This window comes from Trichosurus vulpecula, chromosome 3 (genome assembly GCF_011100635.1).
Source record: "Trichosurus vulpecula isolate mTriVul1 chromosome 3, mTriVul1.pri, whole genome shotgun sequence".
Taxonomy (NCBI): Eukaryota; Metazoa; Chordata; class Mammalia; order Diprotodontia; family Phalangeridae; genus Trichosurus; species Trichosurus vulpecula.
This window is the reverse complement of record NC_050575.1, coordinates 55,436,372-55,450,805: the sequence shown is the minus strand read 5'-3', so window position 1 is coordinate 55,450,805 and position 14,434 is coordinate 55,436,372. Positions and strand designations below refer to the sequence as shown.

Below are 14,434 nucleotides of genomic sequence, written 5' to 3'. Positions count from 1 at the left end.
ACATGGAACAGAAATTAATTGAGTTGTCACTGTATGCCAAAACCCCTGTGAGGTACTGGGAAGGATTTAAAATAAATGTGATAACATCTTCTGGCTTCAAGGAACTTTCAATCTTGCAGTGGAGGCAAAAAACCCCATGAAAACATATCATTAAAAGTACAAAGTTGTGTGTGATTATGTGCCAAAAGGGGTTTAGCGGTTAGAGACATTTGGAGGTTGGACTTAGAAATAATGGTAGAATGTGAATAGGCAGAATGGAAGGGCAAAGGGAGGGGAAAACTGAGTGAGCACAGGTATGATGTGGGGAACATGTGAGCCATGTTCAGTGAGGCAGAGACAGCTTGGTGGTACAGTGGATAGGGCACTGGGCCTGGAGTTAGGTAGACCTGAGTTAAAATTTGACTTCAGAAACTTACTAGCTGTGTGACCAGGGAAAAGTCACTTAATCTTTGTCTGCCTCAGTTTCCTCATGTGTAAAGTGAAATTAATAATAACTTCTACCTCCTAGGATTGTTGTGAGGATCAAATTTGATAATATTTGTTTAATCACTTACCATAGTGCTTGGCACACTGTGTGTAGATGCTCAATAAAATCTTGTTTCCTTATGACTTTAGTTTAATTTTGAATTTTTGATAAGAGTGGTTTAAAGGATAAAGTGCTGGATTTGGAGTGAAGAGGACCTTAGTTCACATCCTTCTTCTGAAACCTAGTGGTTACATGGCCATCGACAAATACGTTGACCTCTAGGCCCATCTGTGAAACCGTAAGTTAGAGAAAGGCTGAAATCAGAGGTCCATGGTGTGTAAGTATAAAACTATTGGACTCAATAAGAATATGTTTATTATAATAACTATTGTTTGAACATGTCAGTTGCTGACTTATGATATGATAGATTATAAATTTCAATATGTATCAATTTTTTGTCTCCCTCTATTCTTTTATTTTACATATGTGACTACATAGATTTCAGTTTGTTTGCAAAGCTTTAAATGTACTTGAAGTAATAAAAGATAAATATCACCTGATTTCTCACCAAATAAAGCTTCCCATTCTAATAGCAAGAAAAATTCAAGAACCCACTTCATGGTGTATTTCTTAAATTCCTAGTGTTCAGTTTCTTGGGGAATTCTAGACATTGTGTAGTAGACAACCAATTTTGTTTCTCAGGCTTGTTTTTAAAGGTATCTGCTACATTTGAGAGTAGAGAAAAATGAATGAGGTTCGATTGTGGTTCATTTCTAACAAGCTTCTATGAAAGATTATATGGCATGAACTGAGCTGCATTATTATTTTTTTTGCCAGGAGGGAGCAAACCCTGTTTCTGCCAAACTTTATCCCTGATTATTATACTAACTGCAAAGTTATATGTAGGCTAGACACTTCCATTTGTCAAGCACAGGTTTAATCAAAGATCATAATTGGCGTTAATGAGTCCTCCATAAAGGGATGGGATGTGACCAGAGGTTCAGCATTGGTCCAGGTCAGTGCAGCTATTAGTCATTGCCATCTGGAACAGAAACTGACAGCTGTGCAATGAATTAGCCAGGTGTGTTGTTAGCATCTTTCCATTCTTGATGGGCAGGTGTCGACATTTTTCTTTTTAGATTGTGATTAGATTGAATGACTTGTTAGTTGGGCTCCACACTATCAATTCTGAATCTTCACCTGTGGGAAATTCATTTAACAGATTATTTTTAAGACTTAGAGCTAGAAGGCAGATTGGAACATAGGGCCAGGAAATCATTAATGTCACTGAAATGTAAGCTTTTATTTTTAGACTCTTTGTATGAATGAGTTGATTGAAATGTTTGGGGACAGAGCTAGGACTTAAAGGTTCATCATAGATATTTGCCACAATCTAAGAAAACATCCCATGATCTTTTTATCCCTACTCCATTATCCCTTTTTAAAGCTTAGGATTTGAGAAAGGTTATTGTTCCTATCTCCCCCTGCACAACTCCCCCCTATCCCCCACTGGATAGAATCTTCCTCTTATCTTTGAAATGAGCTTTCTATTAAAGAGATATGTATGTGAAATGTGAGGATAAACAATCCACTCTCTAATCAAAGTATACATTCTTTTCCATTTATCTTCCTTTCCCATTAACTGCTTATAGCCAAGCATTATGACTTGTGAATCATGACATGCCAAAGGAAAAAAAATGATTTCTCTAAGTTCAATTGGCCAATATCATTGTCATTAGTATCTAAACACTGTAGGTAAAGAATAATACTATATTATGTAAGAGGCAAAGAAAAATTGCTCTCTTGGAGTGTAAAATCCCAGGTAAATTACAGTAACAAGGAAAGAAATATTAAGAATGTAACTTAAACATATAAACAAAATACGTTTGATAAAGCAACATGATGTATCAGAGAGAACACTGATACCCTTCATCTTTATGACCCTTCACAAGTCACTTAACTTATTTGAACCTCAGTTGATTATCTACAAAATGGGGCCAGACATATTGTATTACATGTTTTGCAGGGTTGTTGTGAGGAAAGTGTTTGGCGAACTTTAAATTGCTATATACAACAAAGAGTTCTCAAAAACATTGAAAACTAATAATAACAATATGAAAGAAGGCCCCAGATCACTAATGATAAGAGAAAGGCATCAAAACAAGCCTGAGATTTCATCTCACCTCAAGCAGATTGGAAAAGGTGACAAAATAAAGGAATAGTTAATGTTGGAGGGACTGTAGGAAAATAGGTACATTAATGCAGGTTTGGTTTGTTAGAGCTGTGCATTATCACAACCATTTTGAGAAGCAATTTGGGATTGTGCAAATTAAGTGACCAAAATGTCTATACATTTTGATTCAGAGGATCCAGTGCTAGGCTTGGACCCCAAGGAAGCTATCCATAAGAAGAAAGCCCCCTTATATAACAAAATGCTTATAACAATACTTGTCATGTTAGTAAAGAATTGGAAGCAAAGTAGTTGTCCATCGACTGGGTAATGGCTAAGCAAATTGTGGCACCTGCATATAATGAAATATTACTGTGCTGTAAGAAATGATGAATATGATGAATTCAGGGAAGCATGGGAAGATGTACACAATCTGTTGCAGAGTGAAATAAGAGCAATGCAATATATACCATGTAAATGGAATGAAGACACACACATATGTTAAGTCATTTTTCAGTTGTGTCTCACTCTTTCTAATTCCATTTGTGGGTTTCTTGGCAGAAATACTGGAATCATTTGCCATTTCCTTCACTAGCTCATTTTACAAATGAAGAAACTAAGGCAAACAGGGTTGAACAACTTAGCCAAAGTAACACAAGGTATCAGGACAGAATTGAAATCAGGAAGAAGAGTCTTCCTGACTCCAGGCAGGGTACTCTACCTTCGACTCTCTGTCTCTCTCTGTCTCTCTGTCTCTGTCTCTGACTCTGTCTGTCTATCTGTCTCTCTCTGTCACTCTTAGTATCTCTCTCTGTTTCTGCCTCTCTGTCTCTCTGTCTTCATCTTTGTCTCTCTGTGTCTCTCTGTCTGTCATTCTCTATGCCTCTCTCATGACTGTTGTAAAATGACAAAGAACAAGCATGGTTCCAAGGAAGAGATATGAGAACACATCCCAACCACACTATTTTGAGAAGTTGGCATGGTACATTGAATATGTTTTTAGATTTTTTTGAAGTACTGATTGGTTTGGGAAGTTTTTGTCTATTCTTCCTCTTTTTTTCCTTTAAGAGAATGATATAATAATTTTATTTAAAATATAATCTGAAACATAGAAATATAATTTTTATATTGGATGATTTTGGGGGGAGAGGGAAGTAGGAGAAATCTGGTGAGAAATACAAAGAGAAGGAATAATGTAAAATTATATTAACAAACATGACCCAAAAAAAACACATATGAGAAAATATCTTCCTTTACTACTCTGCAGAGGTGGTATATCTACTGTTTTGGAATACTACATACATATTATATTTTTGAGGGGTTTATTGATGTTTTCCTGAGTGTCCTCTTCTTCCTCTTTTTTTAAAAAATATGTATATATGCATATAGTAATATTGGATGACTCTAAGGAGGAAGGAGAAGGGATACAGGGAAAAATTTAAGTTATAAATAAATTTATTTTAAAAATTGCCATACATTATATATTAGCTATAATAATTAGTATTATTATCATTATTAATATTCAGATTAAGTCTAGATATATACTCACACACATACCAATAAATATTTTTGACAGCCAAGTTAGTTGCAACTATCTTCACTACCAAAAAATATCCCACAAAAATCGAACCAGCTTTTCCCCACTTAATAGTATTTTAGTTTTTTCTAATTACATGTAAAGATAGTTTTCAACATTTACTTTTATAAGATTGTGAGTTCCAATCTTTTTCTTCCTCCTTTCCTTCCCTCCCCTTTCCCCAAGACAGCAAGCAATCTGATGCAGGTTATAAATATACAATCATATTGAATATATTTCTAAATTAATCATGTTGTGAAAGAAGAATCAGAAAAGGGAAAAATCATGAGAAAGAAAAAAAAATTGAAAATAGTATGCTTTGATCTGTATTCAGACTGTAGTTCTCTCTCTCTGGATGTGGATAGCATTTTCCATCATGAGTATTTTAGAATAGTCTTAGATCACTGTATTTCGGGAAGAGCTAAATCTATCAAAGTTGGTCATTGCACAATGTTGCTGTTACCATGTACAAGTTTCTCCTGGTTCTGCTCACTTCACTCAGCATCAGTTCATGTAAGTCTTTCCAGGTTTTTCTGAAATCTGCCTGCTCAGCATTTCTTATATTACTAGAGTATTCCATTACATTCATATATTACAACTTGTTTAGCCATTCGCCAATTGATGGGCATCCTCTTAATTTCCAATTTTTTGCCACCACAAAAAGGGCTGCTACAAGTATTTTTGTGCACATGGGTCCTTTTCCATTATTTATGATCTCTTTGGGATACAGACCTAGTAGAGGTATTGCTGGATCAAAGGGTATGCCTAGTTTGGTTGCCCTTTGGGCATAGTTCCAAATTGCTCTCTAGACTGGTTGGGTCATTTCACAACTCCACCAACAAAGCACTGGTTTTCCAATTTTCCCACATCTTCTCCAACATTTATCATTTCCTTTTTCTGCCAAATTAGCCAATCTGATCGGTGTAAGGTAGTACCTCAGAGTTGTTGTAATGTGCATTTCTCTCATCAATAGTGATTTAGAACATTTTTCATATGACTACAGATAGCTTTAATTTCTTCTTCGTAGGAAAACTGCCTGTTCATATTCTTTGACCATTTACCAACTGGGGAATGACTTGTATTCTTATAAATTTGACTCATTTCTCTATATATTTGAGAAATGAGGCCTTTATCAGAAACATTGACTGTAATGATTGTTTCCAAACTTTCTGCTTTCCTTCTAATCTTGGTTGCATTGACTTTGTTTGGGAAAACATTTTTAAAGTGATTGAAATTATCCATTTTGTATTTCATAATGTTTTCTATCTCTTGTTTATTCATAAGTTATCCCCTTCTCCATAAATCTGATGGGTAAACTCTTCTTTGCTGTCCTAATTTGCTTATGATATCACTCTTTATGTCTAAATCACGTATCCATTTTGACTTCATCTTTGTATATTGTATGAGACGTTAGATATGTCAAGTTTTTGCCATTTTATTTTCTAGTTTTCCCAGTGCTGAGTTCTTATCCCAGCAACTGGAATCTTTGGGTTTATTAAACAGTAGGTTGTTACAGTTATTGAGTATTGTGTCTTGCGTACCTATACTATTCCACTGATCTATCACTCTATGTCTTAGCCAATACTAAATAGTTTTGATGATTGCCTCTTTATAATATAGTTTTAGACATTGTATGGCTAGGTCACTTTCCCTTGCATTTCTTTTCATTAATTCCCTTGATATTCTTGACCTTATGTTCTTCCAAATGAATTTTGTTATTTTTGTCTAGCTCTATAAAATAATTTTTGTAGCTTGATTGGTTTGGTACTAATTAAGTAAATTAATTTAGGTAGAATTGCCATTTTATCATATTAACTCTGCCTACCCATGAGCAATTGATATTTTTCCAATTGTTTAGATCTGATTTCGTTTGTATGTAAAGTGTTTTATAAGTGTGTTCATATAGTTCCTGTATTTGCCTTGGCAGGTTGACTCCCAAATATTTTATGTTGTCTACAGTTATTTTAAATGGAGTTTCTTTTTCTATTATTTTTGCTGGGATTTGTTAGTATTATATAGAAATGCCAATGATTTATATGGCTTTATTTTATATCTTGCAACTTTGCTCAAGTTGTTAATTATTTTCAGTAGATTTTTAGTTGATTCTCTAGGATTCTCTAAGTATACCAACATATCATCTTGAAAGAGTGATAGTTTTATTTCCTCACTACTTATTCTACTGTTTTCCATTTCTTTTTCTTCTCTCATTTCCAAAGCTAACATTTCTAGTACAATATTGAATAATAGTGGTGACAATGGATATCCTTATTTCACTCCTGTTCTTATTAGGAAAACCTTTAGCTTACCCTCATTATGTATAATGTTTGCTGATGGCTTTAAATAGATACTACTTATCATTTTAAGGAAAACTAAATTTATTTCTATGCTCTCTAGTGTTTCTAATGGGTGCCATATTTTGTCAAAAGCTTTTTCTCCATCTATTGAGATAGTCATATGATTTCTGTTAGTTTTGTTATTGATATGGTCAATTATGCTGATAGTTTTCCTAATATTGACTAGCCCTGCCTTCCTGGTATAATTCCCCCCTGGTCATATTGCATTATCCTCAGAATAAATTGTTGTAATATTTTTGCTAATATTTTATTTAAAATTTTTGCCTCACTTTCTTTCTCTTCACCATCTTTGACCAGCTTGCAGCCATGAAGGTTGAGCTGTGCAGGTTCAGTGGGTAAAAGATCTACCCAGGTCATGGAAGGTGCCATGCCAGCAGGGATGGGAAGGTTTTCCAATTTTTGAATGCAAAATGCAAGTCTGCATTCAATTCAAACAGGAACCCCTGGCAGATCAATTGGACTATAGAAGAAAGCTCAAGAAGGGACAGTCAGAAGAGATTCAAAAGAAAAGAACCTGCCGGGCTGTTAAATTCCAGAGGGCCATCACCAGGATTTCTCTTGCTGATATAATGGCCAAGAGGAACCAGAAACCTGAAGTTCGAAAGGCCCAATGAGAACAAGCCATCAGGGCTGCCAAGGAAGCAAAAAAGGACAAGCAAGCAACTGAGAAGACAGCTGCATCTGCTGCTAAGGCTCCTACTAAGGCAGTACCTAAACAAAAAATTGTGAAGCCTGTCAAAGTTTCTGAGCCCCGAGTTGGTGGAAAATGTTAATCATCTACTAAATTGGACTAAATAAAACAAAATTTAAAGCAATAAAAACTTTTTTTGCATCAACATTCACTAGAGAAATAGATTTATAATTTTCTTTTTTGGCTCTTCCTGGTTTAGGTATCAACATCATATTTGTATCATAAAAGTATTTTGGTAGGACTCTTTCTTAGCCTATTTTTCCAAGTAGTTTACACAGTATTTGAATAATTGTTTTTTAAAATGTTTGGTAGAATTCACTTGTACATCCATCTAGCCCTGGAGACATTTTTTTAGTGAGTTCATTGATGGCTTGTTCAATTTCTTTTTCTAAAATGGGATTATATAAGTATTTTATTTCTTCTTTTAATCTGGGCAATTTATATTTTTGTAAATATTCATACATTTCACTTAGATTGTCAGATTTCTTGGCATATAGTTAGGCAAATAGCTCCTAATTATTGCTTTAATTTTCTCTTCATTGATGGTAAATTAACCATTTTCATTTTTGATACTGGTAATTTGGTTTTCTTCTTTCTTTTCTAAAATCAAATTAACTTGAGGTTTAGCTTTTTAATTTTTTAAAAAATAAAACCAGCTCTTAGCTTTATTAGTTAAATAGTTTCCTTACTTTTAGTTTTATTAATCTCTCTTATGATTTTCAGAATTTCTAATTTGATATTTAATTGGGGATTTTAAATTTTTTTCTAACTTTTTTAGTTGCATGCCCAATTCATTGATCTGTTCTTTCCCTATTGCCTTCAGGTAAGAATTTAGAGATATAAAATTTTTTCTAAGGACTGCTTTGACTGTATCCCATAAGTTTTGCTTTATTTTCCCATTATTGTCATTCTCTTTGATCAAGTTGTTTCTATTATTTGTTCTTTGACCCACTCATTCTTTAGGATTAGATTATTTAGCTTCCAATTCATTTTCAGCCTATCTTTCCTCGGCCCTTTATTACATATAAATTTTATTACATCATTATATGAAAGGTATACATTTAATATTTTTTTGCTTTTATGCATTTGATTGAAAGGTTTATAAAACCATTGCTCATGACCAATTTTTGTGTAGGTGCCATCTATTCCCATTCAATTTTCTCCAGTATATCATATCTTATAGCTACCTTTTATAAAATTCTATTCACCTCCTTAACTTCTTTCTTGTTTATTTTGTGGTTCAATTTAACTAGTTCTGAGAAGGAGAGGTTAAGGTCCCCCACTAGTATAGTTTTGCTTTCTATTTCTTAGAGAAACTACCTTAATTTCTCCTGTAAGAATTTGGATGCTATCCTATTGGGTGCACACATGTCTAGTATTAATATTATTTCATTTTCTATTTCAGCAAAATGTAGTTTTCTTCCTTATCTCTTTTAATTAGATATATTTTTCTTTTGCTTTGTCTGAAATCAGTTTTGCTGCCCTGTTTATTTATTTATTTTTACTTCAGCTAAAACATAATAGATTGTGCTCTAGTCTTTTACCTCTACTCTGTGTGTATCTCTTTGCTTCAAATGTCTTTCCTATAAACAACTTATTACAGGATTCTGGTGTTTCATCCGCTCTGCTACCCACTTCCATTTTATGAGAGAGTTCATCCCATTCACATTCACAGGGATGATTACTAACTCTATATTTACTCCATCCCAATTCTCACCTCCCCCATTTCTCCTTTTCTCTCTCTTTTCACCATGTCCCTCCTTACCAGAGTTTTGCTTCTGACAATCACCTCCTCTGATCCGCCTTCCTTCTTTCAGCACCCCTTTCACTTTGCTTTCCCCTTTCCCCTCCTACTTCCTTATTGGCCAAAATGAATCTATACACTCAAGTGAGTGTGTAGATTATTCCTTCTTTGAGTCAAATTCCATGAGAGTAATGTTCAAACATTGCTTACCCATCCCTTCTTTTTCTCTACTATAATAGGTTCTTTGTGCCTCTTCATGTGATGTAATCTACCCCATTCTGCCTCTCCCTTTCCTCTTTTCCTAATGCAATCCTTTTTTCAACCCATTAATTTTTAAAATATCATCATACAAAGTCAACTTAAACCCATACTCTGTGTTTATATATACTCTCTCTTTTTTAATTTATTTATTTAACATATTTAGTTTTCAGCACTGATTTTCACAACAGTTTGAATTACAAATTTTCTCCCCATTTCCACCCTCCCCCCACTCCAAGATGGCATATATTCTGGTTGCCCTGTTCCCCAGTCAGCCTCCCCTCTATCACCCCTCCTCCCCTCTCATCCCCTTTTCCCTTCCTTTCTCGTAGGGCAAATAAATTTCTATGCCGCATTGCCTGTGTATCTTATTTTTTAGTTGCATGCAAAAACTTTTTATTTGTTTTTGAACATCTGTTTTTAAAACTTTGAGTTCCAAATTCTCTCCCCTCTTCCCTTCCCACCCACCCTCCCCAAGAAGTCAAGCAATTCAACCTAGGCCACACATGTATCATTATGTACAACCCTTCCACAATACTCGTGTTGTGAAAGGCTAACTACATTTTGCTCCCTCCCAACCCATCCCGCTTTATTGAATTTTCTCCCTTGACCCTGTCCCCCTTCCAAAGTGTTTGTTTTGATTACCTCCACCCCATCTGCCCTACCCTCCATCATCCCCCCCCTTTTATTTTTTTTTATCTTCCTCCCTCTTCTTTCCTGTGGGGTAAGACACCCAACTGAGTATGTATGGTATTCCCTCCTCAGGCCAAATCCGATGAGAGCAAGGTTCACTCATTCCCCCCTCACCTGCCCTCTCCCCTCCTCCCACAAAACTGCTTCCTCTTGCCACCTTTATGCGAGATAATCTACCCCATTCTATCTCTCCCTATCTCCCTCTCTCAGTATGTTTCTCTCTCATGCCTTAATTTCATTTTATTTCTTTTAGATATCTTCCCTTCATCTTCAACTCACCCTGTGTCTGCTCTCTCTCTTTTACATATATATATATATATATATATAAACACACACATATATATATACATACATACATACACATACATACATATACACATAGATATATACATACATACACATTCACTTATATATATATATATACATAAACATATATATATATATATATATATATATATATATATATATATATATATATGCATATTCCCTTCAACTACCCTAATACTGAGGTCTCATGAATCATACACATCATCTTTCCATGTAGGAATGTCAACAAAACAGTTCAACTTTAGTAAGTCCCTTGCAATTTCCATTTCTTGATTACCTTTTCATGCTTCTCTTGATTCTTGTGTTTGAAAGTCAAATTTTCTATTCAGTTCTAGTCTTTTCACTGAGAAAGCTTGAAAGTCCTCTATTTTATTGAAAATCCATATTTTGCCTTGGAGCATGATACTCAGTTTTGCTGGGTAGGTGATTCTAGGTTTTAATCCTAGCTCCATTGACCTCCGGAATATCGCATTCCAAGCCCTTCGATCTCTTAATGTAGAAGCTGCCAGATCTTAGGTTATTCTGATTGGGTTTCCACAATACTCAAATTGTTTCTTTCTGGCTGCTTGCAGTATTTTCTCCTTGATCTGGGAGCTCTGGAATTTGGCGACAATATTCCTAGATTTCTTTTTGGGATCTATTTGAGGAGGTGATCGATGGATTCTTTCAATTTCTATTTTGTCCCTGTGGCTCTAGAATATCAGGGCAGTTCTCCTTGATAATTTCTTGAAAGATGGTATCTAGGCTCTTTTTTTTGATCATGGCTTTCAGGTAGTCCAATAATTTTTAAATTATCTCTCCTGGATCTATTTTCCAGGTCAGTGGTTTTTCCAAGTAGATATTTTACATTGGCTTCCATTTTTTCATTCCTTTGTTTCTGTTTTAGAATATCCTGATTTCTCATAAAGTCACTAGCTTCCACTTGCTCTAATCTAATTTTTAAAGTAGTATTTTCTTCAGTGGTCTTTTGGACCTCTTTTTCCATTTGGCTAATTCTGCCTGTCAAGGCATTCTTGTCCTCATTGGCTTTTTGGAGCTCTTTTGCCATTTGAGTTAGTCTGTTTTTTAAGGTGTTGTTTTCTTCAGTGTATTTTTCAGTATTTTTTTGGGTCTCCTTTAGCAAGTCATTGACTTGTTTTTCATGGTTTTCTCACATCCTTCTCATTTCTCTTCCCAATTTTTCCTCTACTTCTCTAACTTGCTTTTCCAACTCCTTTTTGAGTTCTTCTATGGCCTGGGGCCAGTTCATGTTTTTCTTGGAGGCTTTTGTTGTAGGCTCTATGACTTTGTTGTCTTCTTTAGGCTTTATGTTTTGGTCTTCTTTGTTACCAAAGAAAGAATCCAAAGTCTGAGACTGAATCTGGGTGTGCTTTCGCTGCCTGGCCATATTCCCAACCAACTAACTTGACCCTTGAGTTTTTCAGTGGGGTATGACTGCTTGTAGACTAACAAGTTCTATGATCCACGTTTGGGGGGGAGGTGCCAGCTCTGCCACACCAGCACTGCTCCTTCCCCAACCCCCAACCCGGACTGGGTTTAGATCTTTGGCAGACTGTGCACTCCTGCTCTGATCTGCCACTTAACTCCTCCCACCAGGTGGGCCTGGATCCGGAAGTAACAACAGCTGTAGCTGCCCCACCTCCATTGCCCCCGGGGCTGGAAGCCAAACCGGGAACTCCTTCTACTCCTGCAGCTTTTCCCACTAACCTCTCCGCAGTCTTTAGTGTTTGTGGGTCCGGTAACTGCCACAGATCACATATTCAGGGTGCTAGGGGCCCCATCCACCCGACTCCAAGTTTGGTTGTTCCACGTCGCTCAGGCTGGGCTCTGCTCCACTCCGTTCCCAGCTCCTAGCTCCCAGCTCCGTGTGGAATAGACCTCACCCAGAGACCATCCAGGCTGTCCTGGGCTGGAGCCCTGCTTCCCTCTGCTGTTCTGTCGGTTCTGCCATTCTAGAATTGGTTCAGAGCCATTTTTAATAGGTTTTTGGAGGGACTCGGTATGGAGCTCACTCTAGTCCCTGCTTACCCGCCGCCATCTTGGCTCTGCCCCCCCATATATACTCTTTCTAAATGCCCTAATATATGTACAATTCTCAAGAGTTACAAGTATCATCTTTTCATGTAGAGAAAACAGTTTAAATCTTATTGTATTAGATTTTTTTCTTTCTTGTTTACCTTTTCATGCTTCTCTTGAGTCTTTTATTTGAAGATGGAATTTTCTGTTCAGCTCTGGTTTTTCTGTCAGGAAAATTTGAAAGTCCCCTATGTCATTGAATGTCCACCTTTTCCCCTGAAAGATTTTGCTCAGTTTTGCTGGGTTGTTGATTCTTGGTTGTAATCCAAGCTCCTTTGCCTTCTGAAATATCATCCTTCTGATTCTTTAATGTCCAGGGTGTTCCTAAAGTCTGGACACATAGGCAAAAATGCGTATTTTCAAGAAATGAAACAAATGAAATTTTCAACAATATTTATTTAATTGGAATGTTAACAAATAACATCTTCAATATGATTTCCATCATTTGTGATGCAAAAGTTGATACGCTTTGCAAGATTCATGTGAACTTGATGTAATAACTTCATATTACCATCAATTTTAGCACTTCCACTGTTGATGCATTCAATCAAGTGTGTTGCATCTGTGATTTTCATTGAGTACACCTTCTCCTTTAGCATACCTCAGAAAAGAAATCAAGGGGGCTACGATCTGTTAATATTCCAAACATTTCAAAATATGCATTTTTGCCTATGTGTCCAGACTTTAGGGACACCATGTAGAAGCTGCTAAGTCCTGTGTAATCCTAACTGTGGCTCCTTGATATTTGAATTGTATCTTTCTGGCTGCTAATAGTATTTTCATCTTGACCTGATAATTCTGGAATTTGGCTACAATATTTCTTGGAGTTTGCATTTTGGCATCTCTTTCAGGAGGTGGATTCTTTAACCCTCTGGTTTCAGGATATCAGGGCACTTTTCCTTGATAACTTCTTGAAAGATGCTGTCCAGTCTCCCCTCTCTCCCTCTCCTCTCTCTCTCTCTCTCTCTCTCTCTCTCTCTCTCTCTCTCTCTCTCTCTCTCTCTTCTCTCTCTCTCCAATAATTCTAAAATTATCTCTCCTGGATCTATTGTCCAGGCAAATTGTTTTTCCAATTAGGTATTTTGCATTTTCTTCTATTTTTTTCATTCTTTTGATTTTGTTTGACTGACTCTTGATGTCTCAAGAGATGTCTCAAGCTTCTACTTGCCCAATTCTTATTTTTAAAGAATTATTTTCTTTTGTCAGCTTTTGTATTTCCTTTTCCATTTGGCTAATTCTAAGTTTTAACAATTTGTTTCTTAAGTGTTTTTCCCCCAATTTGGCCATTTTTATTTTTTAATCAATTGTTTTCTTCAGTTAATTTTTGTCCTTCCTTTTTCAAACTGTTGACTCTCTCTTGTATACCTCTCATTTCTTTTCCCAGATTTTCTTCTACCTTTTTTATTTGACTGTTGAAGATCTTTTTGGGCTCTTCTACAAAGAATCTTTGGGCTTGAGACCAATTTATATTCCCTTTTGAGGTTTTTCATGTAGGTATTTTGACAATGTTATCCTCTTCTGAGTTTTTGCTTTGGTCTTCCCTGTCACTATGGTCAATGTTGTCTTTGCTTCTTGCTCATCTCGTTTGCCTATTTTCTGGATTTTAAAGCTGAGCTCTGCTCCTAGGGCACAGGGGCCACTGTCCCAAGCCTCCTGTGCTGGGGTGCAGGATCCTGATCACTGGCTTTATGTGCTGGGGTCTCATTTGATGGTGCCTTGCTTACTGAGCTAAGTGGCCTAGCCTAGTTGAGCCTGTTGTTGCCTGGGTTCTGAGGTTCACAATTTGCCTTCTGTGCTGGGACTGGAGGCCCCACGGCTGGCTTGCTGTGCCACTGGCTTGCTGAGCCAGGACCAAGGGGCTTCATTTGCTGATATATGCTGTGGCTAAGAGGCTTTATTTAATATTGTTTCTGAAGGAAACTGGGGAGAGTTCAGGCAACTTCCTGGCTTCTCTTTGCAGCCTTGGCTGCTGAAATCATTTTTTAAAATATTACTACATTTTAATTACAAAACAAATTATCAGTGTATTCATGTGGGTGACAAGTAAAAGGAATACTTAACTATCTTATAAGTTTGTAA

General features: G+C 36.2%; 1 pseudogene; it reads left to right on the top strand.

Annotated features, from left to right (window-relative positions):
• Nucleotides 1-6,872: 6,872 nt before the first annotated feature.
• Nucleotides 6,873-7,339, top strand: LOC118842067 (annotated as a pseudogene).
• The last annotated feature ends 7,095 nt before the right edge of the window (nt 7,340-14,434 follow it).